The 16,573-nt window shown below is 36.3% G+C and overlaps 1 long non-coding RNA gene across 1 annotated transcript; it reads left to right on the top strand.

Annotated features, from left to right (window-relative positions):
- The first annotated feature begins 14,011 nt into the window (after window positions 1-14,011).
- On the top strand, window positions 14,012-16,035 carry LOC117152836. The gene is made up of 4 exons (XR_004463370.1): window positions 14,012-14,279; window positions 14,647-14,745; window positions 14,970-15,486; window positions 15,794-16,035. It is a non-coding gene; the product is annotated as an uncharacterized LOC117152836 (long non-coding RNA).
- The last annotated feature ends 538 nt before the right edge of the window (window positions 16,036-16,573 follow it).

The raw sequence follows: 16,573 nt of genomic DNA, 5'->3' as shown, positions 1-16,573 counted from the left end.
AGTGAACTCAGAGTTTGTGAAGAGTTTCATAGAAATGTATGTAAACTGTGACATGTGGGGAAATTTACTTAAAGCAAAGGTAATGTGAAATTATAACATTACATTAAAACAAACTAGAACAGAATGAGAATCTGTAGAAACACCACAAAGTGAAGTCAGAAGAAGAAGAAGACTGTAAATACTGTTATAAGTTAAGAGCAGAGAAAATCTGTAACTAAACTCTAATATAAAAAAATGTAGAAATGTATAATGTAGCTGTGAAATTATGAAATAAATAACAAATAAACAGGATGTGGTGACTAGTTATTGGCCAGTAAAGCAGCAGCTGGACGTCACTGGGTAGATGACTCCTGATTCTGGTGGAAACAAACAGACATAACCGGTTATATGGTTATAATTAGTTTAACTCAGTTCTCTCTTCCATTATAAACCAGTGTGACTGCACACTTCATTGACTGATGTAGGCAGCTGTTTCACATCTTTAGCTTTTTTCTTTCTGGTGTTACAAAGCAACCTATTGTTGAAACAGGAAACCAAACAATCACAAGTCATTTTTCAGTTTCACACCAAAGTAGTAAAACTAAATAACATCAGTGAGCAAAGAAGAAGCTATCTTAGAGCAGAAACGAAAGGAATTTAAAGGTGGTCTGTAGAACAGGTGAAAAAATGGAGATGGCTGACAACAGCTTCTCCCATGTTCTTGGGTTTAGATGACTTACAGTCCACCACTGAAGTGACTGTTAGATCACTGAACAAACTCAGAGTTCCTTTAGGAAAACTTTATTCCAGCATTCCTCATTACAAGCATATTCACGTGTGTGTGTGTGGTTTCTGAAAGAAATATAAAAATCCAAAATCAACGATAAGCAGAACAATTACAACTTGTTATTAAGACGTTTTCTCGTAACATTCAGCATGACTTATTTATCGTTTACATGTTACACATATCACTGCCAAGATAGAGCTCTTAAGTCACAACAACTCGTTCTACTAAATTTTCTTAGCTAGAGCAAATGTCAGTCTGTTTAACCAGTAAATTCAATTCAATTCAGTTTTATTTGTATAGCTCCAATTCACAACAGAAGTTATCTCAAGGCACTATAGTGTTTAAGGTGTAAGACCTTACAGAGAATAATTTTACATAAATTAATATAGAAAACCCAACAACTGTTACATTTCGTCCCTTTGCCCCTGTGTGCGGGTTTTTGTTTTAATTTAAATTAAAGAGCTGTAAAATACAGTCTCGAAGATGTGCAGGCTGTCAACGACCAATTAACCTTAATTGGTCCTATGTAGCAGAAACAGGAAGTGAACGACGAAAAGCCATAATATCCAGAACAGAAACATAAATATACATGACAAACTCTAATAACAGTTCAATGGACGCACAACAACAGTTAAAATGAACTTAATGAACTTGCTGGAACTCAGGGAAACTTTCTCCATGACGGAACATACCATTCCTGTACCTGAAGTCTGTACACCTCAGACTTCAGGTACAACTGCTGTTTTTCTTTTTATATTACAGCTTATTTATATATATTAATAGACTATACTATAAATATAAACTATCCAGAGATGTATAGTTACGAGCCATATGTACTCTGTTACAGAACATTATAATTGTTGGAGTATTTAAAATGCAGCATGGTGATGTTGCGCTGATTACAGAGGCATATTTTTAGGATGTCTGTTCAGTTTTTGTTAAAAATGTCTTGAATGTCAACTGGGACTCGAGGATAACTGATTGTCATGGAAGTGAAAGGTCAAAAGTCAACACAACCTCACTGGTGTCCTATTGTCATCAGCACTAAATCTCAGAAAGGCCTGGAGAGATTTTCATTACATGTTGGACAAATGTAGTGGTGGGCAAATGAAGCCTCATGAAGCACTTTGAGGCTTACCTAACAATTGTGTCGAAAACGATTCAAAGCTTCAAGACTTAAGTGACGGTGACATCTGGTGGACAACTGAAGCCATAGCAGCCTCTAAAGGACACGACTGAAGCTCTGGCACTGTTTCAATCCCATGACAGCAATAAGAGTTCATAACAGTCTGTGTGGTCATTTTAATGTTTTGTTCATTCATACTAATAATGATTATATAGTCATTACAATAAAGTATACAGATGCTCTCTCCCATTCTCTAAAACACATTCCTGATTAACCCAAATTATATTAAGGGTTAAATGTTAGTTAAGGGTTTATTAGATTTATTATCTCTAACAGGATCAGAGATCCTTCCTACTTTGCAAATGATCAGTGTTTGAATTCAGAAACATTTTATCTTTTATGTGTGAAGTGTTTTTATTGAAAACCTTTAAAGTTTGTCAGTTGATGACTTGTATAGTTGATTTGAAATGATTATTTACAGAAGCAGACAAGTTAGTTGTCTTCACAGGTTTTTATTGAGAAATAAGATTTTTTCTACTGTCGCAGGCTTCAGTCTGCTCAAGCCTGGTACGCAAGTGTGACAGTGTGAAAATGATCCCAAACTTTAGAACGTCTCTTATTAGTGGTACTCACCATGAAACTTGCTAAAATACTCTCAGTCTCTAAATCTCTGTCTCCTCACAACCTCATTTGAAGCATAATGATGCATCTTAAATAGCTGGTACAGCACCAAACACTCAAATCTGTAAAACCTGTCCAGCTATCACTGGCTCAGAATGTATTGAAACGCCATGAGCCAATGAAACACACTGAAACACTCTGAGCCAATAAAAAGCTTGGAAACATTTTGAAGGAATGAAGCACGAAACGAAACAGCGATCATCAACATCGGTCAGACCCTGGTGTTTCAATACAAGCTCCAACAGCGTTTCGAATCACTGCGCTTCACGAAGAGTGACACAAGCTCTGAAGCCTCTGTATCATGTACCCATCACTAGACAAATGTCAACTTGGACTCAAATGTAATTTTATCAGAACACGAGTCTGGACGAACTTGTTTATATAGGTTACATCTTCACCGAAGTTGTAATTTACATTTGGTCATTTAGAAGAAACTTTTATCCAAAGCAACTTACAAGGTACAAGGAAAAACAGGGTAGGAATAAGGAGGTGTAAGGACCCTACAGGAGGTAGGCTGCAGCTGGGACTCCCAGGTCTACACTATCTACCCACTTACAAGTTACCTAATGTACAAAAACAGTGGAGTAATACTCATTTTCACTCTTACTTTACTGTTATATTTTCACACATTTCCATTTATTTTCTGTGTTTATGCACATTACATTCACTTATTGTTGGTTTTCTGTTGTATACTTCTGTTATAGCAGGATAAAAACTGAACCTTGACCCTGTATGAGCTTTACGTTTTAGACAGTGACTGAAGCAACACAGCAGAGAATGGGGTGGAAGTAAACTGACAGCGAACTGGACGTGTGGTTGAAGTACCCATACTCTTTAAAAGTACTCATGTACATACATGTTTTAAAACAACACCAACAACTTCCTGTGACGATATACAATAAAGATCTGATCAAACTTTGTTAATCTGTTTACCATTTAGCTCATCATGGACATTCATGTAGAAAGATAAATGTTAAAAATTACAACTTTTATTAAAAACGCATGATGTTGGTGAAATAAAAGAGAAGAAGAGAACACTAAATAAAAATCTACAAAACACCAATGAAAAGCTGTAGCTTTACATGTTTGTACCTGTTGGAGTTCTTGATGTAGTCTAATTAAATGTATATACTTTACCAGTATACAAGTATTCATCATCTACACAGATGATGGTGTAATGTTCTCAAACATCACAAGCTCACATGACCATGTGCAGCTGAGATGAACGTACAGAGCCTGAAGTAAAAATTTTAATTTCTGAATTTCTCACTGCTCAAATTTTGTTTTTATGTGTTTAATTATTTGCAGTGTATTTCTGTACTCTTAGCTGAAGTAGTGATGTTAATTTATGTTTATTATTAAGGTTGTAGGATGGTGCTGGACTGAGGTTTTCTGGTGTGGTGTCATTTTATATTCGCATTTCATTTTGACAACAACACCTTAGAAACCTGTAAAACAAAGTGTAAAAAGTCCAGTTGTAATACGTCACAATTTAAAGCTGTAACAGTAAAGTATTGTTTGTCTGCAGATGGGAAGTTGCAACAGACAGATGTCAGTTTTAGCCAGTACATCATTGCTAAGTCATCACTAACTGAAGTAGTAATCAGTACTTCTGCGTTTACTCGGTTTTACCTGAGCACAGTTTCTGTTACTCCTCTCAGCTCAGTTTTCATGTAAAGATGCTCCACGTGCCCTAAATCACAAGATCTTTAGTAGTTCTGCTCAGTGATTCAGATGAAAAGTGTCACCACCTCATGACATGGATGTTATCGACTGACTGACTGAAGATGTGTTTCCTCCATTGTCAACGTCTCTGTGATTCTGTGAGACACACTGAGTAAAGTCCACTTTCTTCCTCTGTTTAGTTTGTGGTTTTCTTTCCTGCCTCTACTGAGACATATTGCTTGTTGTCACAGTAGTGAATGTTGGTTTTGATACCAGATGTCTGCAGTACAACCAAGACATTGTTATTATGTGTAACACGTGTTCACTGCTGATTTTCAAATTAAATCAGGGGTCTCAAACTCAATTTACCTGGGGGAAGCAGAGTCTAGGTGAGGCTGGGCGTCAGGAAAAGTTTTGTTAAAAAAAAAAAATCTATCTTCTCAAATCTCTTTTTTTATTTTTTAATGCAAAATAAATAAAAACTTAATAAAACTTAAAATTAATAAGAAAATAAATCATTAATAAAATAATAATATTAATAATGAAAATAATAATAATTAGATTCCTCTAGTCAGCGACTATACGTGTTTTTTTCAGTCTTCTATATCTGCTGTATTTAGATTCAAATGTCTGTATTAACAGTTCTTTAACCTTTAACCTTCTTCTGAACATGAATTGAACATTGAAGAACATCAGCTGTTCTTCTTCTCTTATCTACTCTTTGCTGCTACAGACCTGACAGCTCTTCCTCTCCCATAGTCGAGTCACATTGATACGAGCAGTTGGCTCGAAGATGATCATCAGTAAGTCTGGACTGTACTTGGACTTATTGAAGTTCAAGGTGGAGAAGAGGTTTTCGAACAAGTGTGTGCTCCCAAAAAGGCAGATGGTCCGCTCGAACATTCGGGAAAGCTCAGGAAAGCTGGGGGTCAATTCTCTCAAAAACTGTAAATAATGCGATGCAAATAAAAAACAATGACCCACAAATAATGGTGCGACCCTATAATTGGGGACTGTTATTGCTGGTGGACAGGTGTCTCTATGTGACTACAGACTACATTAGGCTGCATTGAGTTCCTTACTTTTTTCTTTTAACCCGCCGCGAACGCATCACTTTGACTCATAATGTCCCGCTAATCAGCAAATTAAAAAAACTCTTTTTTTGAACTGGCACTAACATGAAACTTTCATATTAAGGCGGGGGCCACAGAATATCATCCCGCGGGCCGCGAGTTTGAGACCCCTGCATTAAAGGTTTTAAACAAGAGTAGAAGGCTTTCCATTGATTCCAGTGTTGATTTACTTCTAAAGCCATAACTAACTTCAAATTACTCTTGGTTCTGTGTGGTATTGTGTCAAGTTTTAAACTGATTCAATATAGTTCACAGTACTATAATGTATATGTGAGATCATATTGTCAAGATAACGTGCACACGTCCAGCTGTGGCAATTTTATTCCCACTGGACACAAGTTTAAAGAAAGATGTAAAGTGACGGTCCATAATTACATCTTTGCTACTTATTGCACTCTGCTGTGTATTTGTAGCTACCTGTTATAAGAAGTGTGCACAGGTTGGCAGGTTTGCAATTAATAATATTAATAAACGTTTTGGTGATTATTTCATTACTACATAATGGATTATAAATGCATTTCTACAGAATATGATAAGTGTTACTACAAAAGGAAAATAAAATACTGATGAGAAAAACTCTTTCTCTTTCTCAGGAGATGAAAACCTTCATTTTGTGATGGGCAAGCAACAAAACTAGAGTGAAGGCAAAACAGTACGTCAGTCAGAAACATGGCGACAGGTCTGGGTAATGAAGTTAATAAAAAACAGAAAAGGGAACTTTTCTCTCTACTCTCAGATGCTTTATTACATTTTATTTACCAAATTAAATATTTAAAGTAAAATAATGTCAGACATACACAGTCTGTGTCTGAAATATGCTACTTCAGATTGGTTCATACTAACCCTGACTTAGATGAATCCGAATCAGATTTAGTAATATAGTATGTTTGCGCACACACAGAATCCCGTCTGGTTTCCAGTGGGTCTTATTGTACTTACAGGGACGATCCACACTGATGCACATAAGCATGGACAAAGACAAGTACAAGCAGACAGGTGAGGACAGAGGTAGATTAATAAATAACTATGTAAACTTCAGCATTTCTTAATGCAGAGGTAGATATATGTTGGCCGCTTCTTTCATCATCACGTCGCCTGAAGTTCGTTCACAGAGGTTCTTATTTAACCTTAATCCTAATTTTAAGGAATTTTATGTTACAAACTAACTAAGGCAAACAAGTAATTATTAACCCGGTCCGAAAACAAGGGGAAACAAAACAAGCATGATAATAATGAAACAAAGTGACAATGAAAAATGACCAGAAACAAAGTAGAAAAATTCAAACAAAACCATTAACCAGACACACAAAGTCCCAACAGAAAACACTGCAGTAACACAGCAAAAATACGAAGTGACAGGTAAATAATCAAAGCTCTAACATTGACAAAAACAAACTAATACACAAACAAAGAATCCAAAGTATCACCAGGAAACACTGCTCTGAAGCAGGCAAAAACTAAACACACAGATTATACATACAAAGTAGAAACAGAAACCTATACATTAATGTAGGCAACAAACATAACTAACATACTGAACAGGAATTCAAAGTAACAAACGAAAATCTCTGCAAAGGCAGGCAACCAACTAACTAAAAGCCAAGAGCCAAAAGGGAAGAACAAAGTCCAACGAACTCCAACAGACGAAGTAACGTGAAGTGAAGTCTTTTACATCAATATTTAGGTTTTTTACAGTTGAAACCACTTAATGTTCAGATAATCTGTGTCTCAGTTTGTGTTTGCAGATTAGATCTAGTGTCTAAAAAATAAACCAGGACGTCTCAGTGTTGGTTAATTTTCATTGTTAAACCAAAATTAAACTAAAACACACAAACATGGTGTTTTTACTCTTACTGTGAAACATTTAAACAAACTCCATGAATCTGCTCTAAAATCACTTTGTTCACAGTGAAAGTCAGTTTCTGGAAGCAGGATTAATAAAGGAGTTTCATAGATCCATCATTTACTCAAAGTGCAGAAACTCATTTTTATTTTAATTAATAATACTACTACTACTGCTAATTAATAATACTACTACTACTGCTAATTAATAATACTACTACTACTACTGCTAATTAATACTACTACATGGTTTAACAATAACTGTATGAACATTTATATATATGTTTTTACTTTTTAAACATCATCTCTGCTGTTATTTCAGATCATGTTGATGCTAAACTGAGTTTCATGTAGACAAAGAGTAAATATGTTTCAGTCTTATGTCTTAAAGAACTTTATCACTGATCTGCTTCATATGTTTTCTGTGTTTTTTTTTTTCAGTCCCACAAGAGATTAAAGTTAAACCTGGAGCTGACGTCACTCTTCAATGTCAGGGACCCAGAGATGCTGATATCCTGATGTTAAAGTGGATCAGACCAGACCTGAAGTCTGAGGGTTATGTCTACATCAAGAGAAGGAATCACGTCAATGAAGAAGGATAAAGTCGATGTTCAGGTCTGTTATGTTCCACATGTTTTTAGTTTGTCTTCAGTTTCTGTCTAATCCAACTCAAACCTCCTCGTTGACTCACAGCACAGAGCTGCAGACAGTTTGTTGAAGCAGAGACAGTTTCTCCAGAGGTCCCACGGATTCAGGACACTGAAGAAAACCTGGTTTATTGTGTTTCTCTGGGACCATTCAGGTAGAAAGAGTTCAATGTTGAAACCACTGATCAGATATGAGTCCTGTTGTTGTTCACTGGGAGAATTCAACAAACACTGAGTTGAACTGTGTCTCCTCCATCCTCCACTGTTTCACTTCCTCATTAATACCTGATATCCTAATCTACTCAGGTCAGAGCAGGAATTTTACTGATGGACATTAGGAGAAGATACAAATCCTGGTTTATTAAAGTGTTAATTTATTAAAGTCTTTATAGTTTTATATCAGTTAAGTAATCAACCACGTGACACAGAACAAAGAAACCAAACCGGTTTAAACGGTCACTGCTCTGGAACATGTTGAGACTTTTTTCTTGACATGTTGTAGTTAGAAACTTATTTAAATAAAGTAGAAATGTTGTTTTACAGTGATAAACAGGATCCATGATCCTCTATGATACAAACTCATACAACAAATGCATCAGTGATAGAAACTCTGTGACTTTAGTTTCATGACCTTTGACCTTTATAAACACGCGTCTCTGTGTGTGGATATAAAAGATTTAAAGAAACGAGAAGTTTTCATTTACTTCTCAGAACAGTTTAATTTGAGGAAGTTTCAGTTTAACACAGAAAGAGACATAAACCACATTTAGTTCTGATAGTTTTATTTCCTTTTCTTTTATTCAGGCTTCTTCAGCCTCAGTGTCTGTGGATTTTGGGGGTTCAGTCTCTTGTACAGAGACATTTGACATGTGTCTAAGAGGAGCTGTGTCTTAAACTACCGGCCCTGAGTTGATGGGCGACCACTTCACCAACTGCACCACTAACTTTAAGGACAACAGCTGTAATCTGAGTGAGGAGCTGTGTTTGACCCTGTTGCTATTGATGACACGTTGTTTTAAACGCTGTGATTGGTTGATCATTAGATGTATTGTAATGATCTGAGTGAAGTGGCTGCTTGGACTTTATGATTTGTGCTGTGAGTGTGAGAACTGATGGTTCTGTTCACTTTTAGGTTTAAGTGGTTCAGTTAGTGTTGAGACTGTGTTTGGACTGGTTGGTTGATATCGACTGTGGTGTCGTTGGTGGGATTAAGAACAAGTTTAGGGTTTAGTTCGTCCCCATGATGGAGGTTCCTGAAGGATTCAGTGGATCCCAGTCAGTGCTGTGACTTACATTAATATTAATATAATTAAATCTCTGTCCTTCCACCATTTTGTTGTCTTCTTAACAAACTCTTAAACTTCTTAAAAGTTCTCCTCTCTACTCCCAATTATGTTTCATCTTAGTTCTTTTAAGGTCTAAGATGTTTTGTCAATCACATCTTTACTAGTTTTAACTTTAAAGGAAATTATCATAAAACATAATTATTCTAAGAATTTGTAAATTATTTTATCACTAGAAGCCACTTTCATCCTCAAAAAGCTTCATGAATACAACTCGATGAGTGATGGGATCAAAGTTCAGGAGATAATCAGGTTGTTGAGAGCAGGATGCTGAACAAGCTGTTGAACATCATGGAGAATGTTTGTATGTACTGGTAGTTCTGGTAAAGATGATGTTAAAGCTGAACCAGTACTGTGATGTTGATGTAGGAGTGACTGTTGGGGGTGGACATCAGTATGTAGGATTCCTTTTTAACCACTGGGTGTCGTCCTTGTTCCTTGTTACCTGGTCACATGTCACCTCTGTTTATTTGAGGATGAAGCTCTCTCTATGTTTAACAGAGTTCTGTTACTGTTGTAGAAATGCTGAAGCTACATCTGATGGTTAATTAAGAACTATATGCTGTATGTAAAATTGGTACATTGTCTCTTTAGTTACACATGTGTTACTGGAGTTCATTTATTTGACACCTTTGTTATTTAACTCCAGACTTGTTGTAATACTGTGAACTGCTCCAATAAATCCCACTGGTTCACCTCCAGTTAAAGAGGAAGTGACGTCTCAGCCTCCTTCTGGATCCTGACAGATACACCATCCTGGTTGTTGTGAAGATCCTCTGATTATTCAGCCCTGATTTTCCTTTAGAACATTTGTCCTTCAAGTCAGATGCAGTATTCAGGATGGATCTCGATGAAGAGAAGCTCCCTGATGTGAACCCTAACCAGCAAACACATCTGGCTGCCAGGCTACAAGAACACGAAGTGGATCATTCAGGATATTATCAGAGAAACCAGCAGCAGAGGGAGCTCAACACCCACCACTGCTGGTGGTGCATCGAATCCACCTCAGACTCATTCCAGACTTCTGTGTAGACTCTTTCCAGGATGTCCAGGTGGTGTTGATGTTCATCACATCATCATCGAAAGCTTTCTTGTTGGTCCACAGGAAGTCAAACCACTTGATCACTCGCTTCTCCAGGTCTTTAGTGACCTGAAACAGAGGGCAAGAAGTGGAGGAAGGTTAAAGGTCAGATCTGGGCCAACAGTAGCTTGGAAAGCTGCTCAGATACTGGTGCTGAATGTGTGTTATGTGATTTGTTAGTAATTGGCTTCAAGTCCACAAACTTTACCGACCACATGGACAAAACCAGAAACAGTGTTGAACTAACTAGTTAATGAACTGACCTTTCTGAAGCTCATGTACTGTTTGATGGCATCAATACGAGCCTGGAAATCGGCTCTGGCAGCGTTCATGTTGGTGATCATGGAACCGACGTTACCGACGATGGTGGCAAAAATCAACACACCCACCTGAGGAAGAGAACAGAAAATATGAAATCCATTCCTGAAGATTATTGATTAATAAGTTAAACGACTGTTTAACATCATGAAACGTGGTACTAGATACTAGATACTAGATACATACAGGCAGGAGGTGGAGCAGATGTTCCAGTGGTGTAGTCAGACTCAGATATCGGTATGTGTTTTTACATTATAGCAACAATACTAAGAAGGAGAACAGACAACGTGAAGACTGAAGCTACAGAGCTCTGGTCGTCACGTGACCATCTCTCTTTATGCTGCTATATTTGTAGGAACTGCATCAATAAAGATATTTGATTTCAAGCTGCAGGAGGTTATTGTGCACTTTACATCTAAATACACTGAACTTCACAGTATGTTGCAAAACTCAATGAACTCAAAGAAATCTTTGACCCTTAAAATGCACCTGGAGTGAATTTCAGAATTACTGAAACAGTATTAACAGTGTTACAGGCTCATAACCTGAGACGTTCAGTACTGAAGTATTTCCTGTGAAGTTTCTCACCTCTGCAGCGTCCATGCTGTTTATGATCTTACAGTTTTTATGCATATGTTGTTGATCAGATACAAATAAACCAACAACTCTTTAAAAACAAATCATAAAACAGAATAATAAAAACAAACAAACACAGATAAATGTGAATGTTAAATAATTCCCACATGCGATTAATGAACTTTTTGGAATCCTGACTCTCATAAGTTGATTCTTCAGATGATACTAAGTTCATCCTGTCACTGTATTCTGTTTGGTGGAAGATGTTCATACAAGGCCTCTAACAACATATTGGCTCAGTGCTGATGGTTTATCTGTGAGATTTTAACATAAAAACTAAATGTGCTCTCTCCTGTGAACTGCTGGAACGGAAATTACACTTCTACATACTCCAATACAAAGAGGAAGGAAGACAAACTAACTGCTCTGACCAAACGTGTTGATGATCTCACATCACCAAGTAGAACAATGGACCAAACAGCTCTTCAGTGGCTGCTCTGTGAGTACAAGATATGTTATTAAATGATTTTATTTACTGTGAATGTGGAGAGAACATCTTACTCATTAATTAGAGAAAATGAAATGAAGAAAAATGGAGAATTTAAAATGTAAACTAACAAGAAAGATAATAATAGAGTAATTTATTTTCTGACAATGTGGATCACGGTAAAGAAGCATTTTAAACAACAGGACTTTGGTCAGAAATTTGGTCAGATCATTTTTTCCCCTACGTAGTAAATTATAACTTTTATTAAATTAAATTAATATTAATATTAAAATTTAATTGATCAGCATTAAATGTTCTGCACGTCTTTGCTGTTACACTGATATGAACATTTTGAACAGCACTTTACATTAAACTATTACAAAGTTAAAGTAATAGCCATAATATTTCAGCTCTAATATAATAACTGAATAATAATTGAAGTAATATGGAGGTTAGTTTGGTACTTCCATAAGAACACAAAGAGCTTCAGTAATTATTTGAAAACACACGTCTAATGAACACAGACCTAAAGATTGATGACATGATAGTAGGTTGTTTTAAAATTTTCACATCCATTAATCTGTTTTCATGACATTGAATTATACAAAAAGAAACAAATTGTAAAATTGTAGATTTGCAATAATTTAAACATTAAAATACATTAAATTTGATGTATTCACTAAAACCAAACCTATACTTTAAACTCGACTTCTTTCTATTCACAGTAAGTTAGATAAATATCTTGCCAACATGCTAGTTAGCAAGATAACAAACCCGAACCAACTCAAGTTCAGTTCAGGTTTGTTCTTTATGTTTCATACACTCTGACTTCAGGTACTGATCATCATCAAGAAATCTAAATAATTCAGAATAATACAAAACCTGCTGATCAGGCAGAAAGTGCTGAAATTCTCTGATCTCATGTCAACTTCAAAAAGTCTCCAGCTGTTTGTGCAGAGCTGTGTTTGACTCTGATTCATGATGATTACACTGAAATAACCAGTAGAAAAGTGTGTTTCCAGTTATTTACCATGAATTCATTTCTATCTCCAACTCTCATATTATTATTTATTTATTTATTCCTTCTTCAGTCGTGATCTCACTGCTGTGCTGCACAACAAACCAAGGTCAGTAAACCTCTCTACTGATTCTTTAAAGATGTTAAAACATCAAGTTGCTGATTTTACCCAGCAGCTCCTTAACTTACACTTGTACAGTGTTTTTTGATAAATAGATGAAGGTGATTGAAGCTAACGATCGTTCAGATTGAGTCTGTGTTGAAGAACGACCACATTTACACAGAAACTGATTTTATTTATTCTGAGTTCTTTAACTCCTGGAGACACAGACTTCTCCAAAACCACCTTTCATCAACTACATATTAATGAACAGATTAATTAACCTACAACATCATCTATTAGTGTAACAACGATTGTATTGAAACATGAATACTGCTGAGTGATTAGTGAGCTGTTCACAACTTTTCTGTGTAGGTGATAAAATACTTGATATTTGTTTCATCTACATTCTCTGGTGTGAACAAGAGACTGTGAGTAACTTAGAAACAGTTTTTACTTTCAGATTTCAGACAGAAGTTCAGGAAAAGAAGACAGAAATACAAATTGACTTGATATAATGTAATGTGGAAATATGAATGTAACTCCAACAACTAGTTCGTGCTTCAAAACTAATTTGTACAATTTTTGCCTCTGCATGAATCTTTCTGCAGTTCGTCTGACTGTGAGTCCCAACAGATCTCAGCTGTTTGAAGATGAGTCTGTGTCTCTGAGCTGTGAGGAGGACGACAGCTCTGCTGGATGGACACTGAGGAGGAACACAACCACAGACACCAGAGCTGATTGTGGAGCTGACTGGGGAGAACAACCAGCTGGTTCTTCCTGTAAGATCAACTACATCTTCACATGGGACAGTGGAGTTTACTGGTGTGAGTCCAGAGAGGGATCAACCAGTAGCATCATCAACATCACTGTCTCTGGTAAGATCAGACTGTGGAGTTAGTGTTGATGAGTCTGTGTGGAAATGGATGAAATGCTGTAGTTTGTCTCTGTGTTGAGGTGGATCAGTGATCCTGCAGAGTCCTGTCCTCCCTGTGATGGAGGGACATGATGTCACTCTGCACTGTCAAACAAAGAGCCCTCCCTCCAAGCTCCCAGCTGATTTCTATAAAGATGGCTCCCTCATCAGGACTGAGCCTACAGGTCACATGACCATCCACCATGTTACCAAGTCTGATGAAGGCCTCTACAAGTGTAACATCAGCAGTCATGGAGAGTCTCCACCCAGCTGGATCTCTGTCACAGTGAAGGAGGGTGAAGTAAACTTAAACTCAAATTCTCTGTTTTGATATTAATAAGGTCTCCACTGATTATTCATTATGTGACAATAATTAAATTTTTTAATTGTTTCATTTTAGAGAAAACAACCAGAACTCCTCCACCTACCACCACCTCTACTGCCTACGTACCTTCCTCTCCTCCTCCTCCTCCTCATCTCCTCGTCACAGTGTCTGTTACATGTTCTGTTGTCTTTGTCCTGATTCTACTGATTTTACTGATTCTACTGGTGAGACGATGTGTTAAGAAGAAATCTAAAGGTGAGATACAGACTTTCTACAGTTAGATTGATTCTGTTTAACATACGTCCTCCCATGTTACAGTATTCTCTTAATTACATGTTACTGTTTCCTTCAAGTTTACTTGAAAGAGTAAACTGTAAACTACAGTTAGTAAACTGTAAACTACAGTTTACTAACTGTAGTTTACAGTTTACTAACTGTAGTTTACAGTTTACTAACTGTAGTTCACAGTTTACTAACTGTAGTTTACAGTTTACTAACTATAGTTTACAGTTTACTAACTATAGTTTATAGTTTACTAACTGTAGTTTACAGTTTACTTGTGTAAACTACAAGTTACACATTTCATCTGCAATTTGAGTTGGTTCATGTTGGTTTGTTCCAGCTGGTGAAGTAAAAGTTAAAGAAGATGACATCACATACAGTGAAGTCAAAATATTAAATAAAAAAAGTCACCAACAACAAACAACCAGGGAAAGCAGAGGTAAGTGTTCATTTGTACTTTGGCTTTGTTGTTTTTTATTTACTGTTTGTAAATTGCAGCTGAATACTACTACTACTACTACTGCTGTACTACTACTACTACTACTACTACTACTACTACTACTACTACTACTACTACTACTACTACTAATAATAATAATAATAATAATAACAACAGTGCTGTGCAGGTCCTGACTCTCACCTGTAAAGTGATCAACTCCACAGCACCAGTCCACCTGAACTCAGTCATCCAGGTCTACAATCCCTCTCTATCATCATCACGTCTTGTGGTTCTCTCACCTCAAAAGATCCCAGACAAAACTTTTCAGTTCTTTGGTTCCATGATGATTGAACAAACTACCCACCTCTACACACTCAGCTACGTCACTCTTAACTTTCAAAAACATGCTGAAAACACAACTCTTGAAAAATAAAATCTTATAACCTGTTCATCTAAAACAGCTGTCTCTAGAGCACCTTTTAGTAGCATTTGTAAACCACAGCAATTTTTAGAATTAAAAACTAAAAATACTTGTTTACTATAGCTCTAGTACTACAGTTCTAACTGGTAGTTCTAACATTTGCAGTAAAAAGTACTATTATCAACTATCTGCAGTGATGTCTTCTGTATTTTATTTTACAGACACTGATCCAGATGTTGTCTACTCAGGTGTGAGAACAGAAGACGTCAGTTATGGACAAATAGTCATCAGACCAAACAGGAGCAGAGGAGCAGCTGCAGGTCCAGCTACATTCACTGTTTCCTTATGCTAAGCTAAGCTAAGTTAAACTACACTAACCACGTCCTGTATCCAACTCTGTACTTTACACAGAGACACTCTAGAAACTGAGAGATATGTGAGAGGGAAGCTGAATAAAGAGGCGTCACTAACAGTGGAAGACTTTAGTCTGATTAAATGAATAAGAGGACAGAAACAACATAAGGACACTGAGCTCAACAATAAGAGGTCACGATCAGACGTGTAGCTCAGAGATCATGTCGTCAGAGGCTGATTAACAAACATGTGACTTTGTGTGTTTGTGTTCAGACTTTTCTCCAGAACCAGAAGTCGTCTACTCTTCACTGAAGTCGAGCTTCACACCTTCACAACAGTTCAAACACTGACGTCCACCTGCTGATCTGGAACTGGTTACAACACCTTAAATTCTTTTATTTCATTTTTAGACATTGATCATTTTTTGTATAACCCACTTATACAGTTTTCAGTGATTCCACATTAACTTTACTTTTTATTTATATTTTTTCACCTGTTTCTCTGAAGCATCAATAAACTTTGGTCTAAATGTAGCAGCTGTTTTTCTCGTGTGGTTCTGTGGTTTATACAAAGGTGTTAAAATGGAAACTTTGACTTGTTCTTGTTTGTTTGTGGTAACAGATCCACACCTCTCTACTGTGCACAAACATTCACAAACCATAACCACAGACTATTAACAGCACCGACATCATTTAGTGTTAAACTGAACAGGAAAAAACTTTAGTACAGAAGGTCTGTGTTTGTTTAATAATCAGTGAATTATTGAGAGTTAGAGAAAGTTTCTTATCTTACGTGTGACGATAGATATTAAATATTATTAATTAATATTATCTTGTAATTGTATTCATTCTATTAAAATGTTATATACATTACCAATGCAGTACAGCAGAACTGTAACAGGGAGTAACACTGTTGATATTAGTAATTTAAATATTCTATTTTTATTTTTTAAATAATTTACCATAAAGTAACTCAGAAGATTGTTTAATATTTAGTCAGTTATAATAGTTTTAAACATCTGTTCAGTGGTAGGACGTGTCTTCTCCTTCTAAA

Source organism: Anabas testudineus, unplaced genomic scaffold (assembly GCF_900324465.2).
Source record: "Anabas testudineus unplaced genomic scaffold, fAnaTes1.2 Contig185arrow_ctg1, whole genome shotgun sequence".
Classification (NCBI taxonomy): Eukaryota; Metazoa; Chordata; class Actinopteri; order Anabantiformes; family Anabantidae; genus Anabas; species Anabas testudineus.
This window is presented reverse-complemented; position numbering and strand designations above follow the sequence as displayed.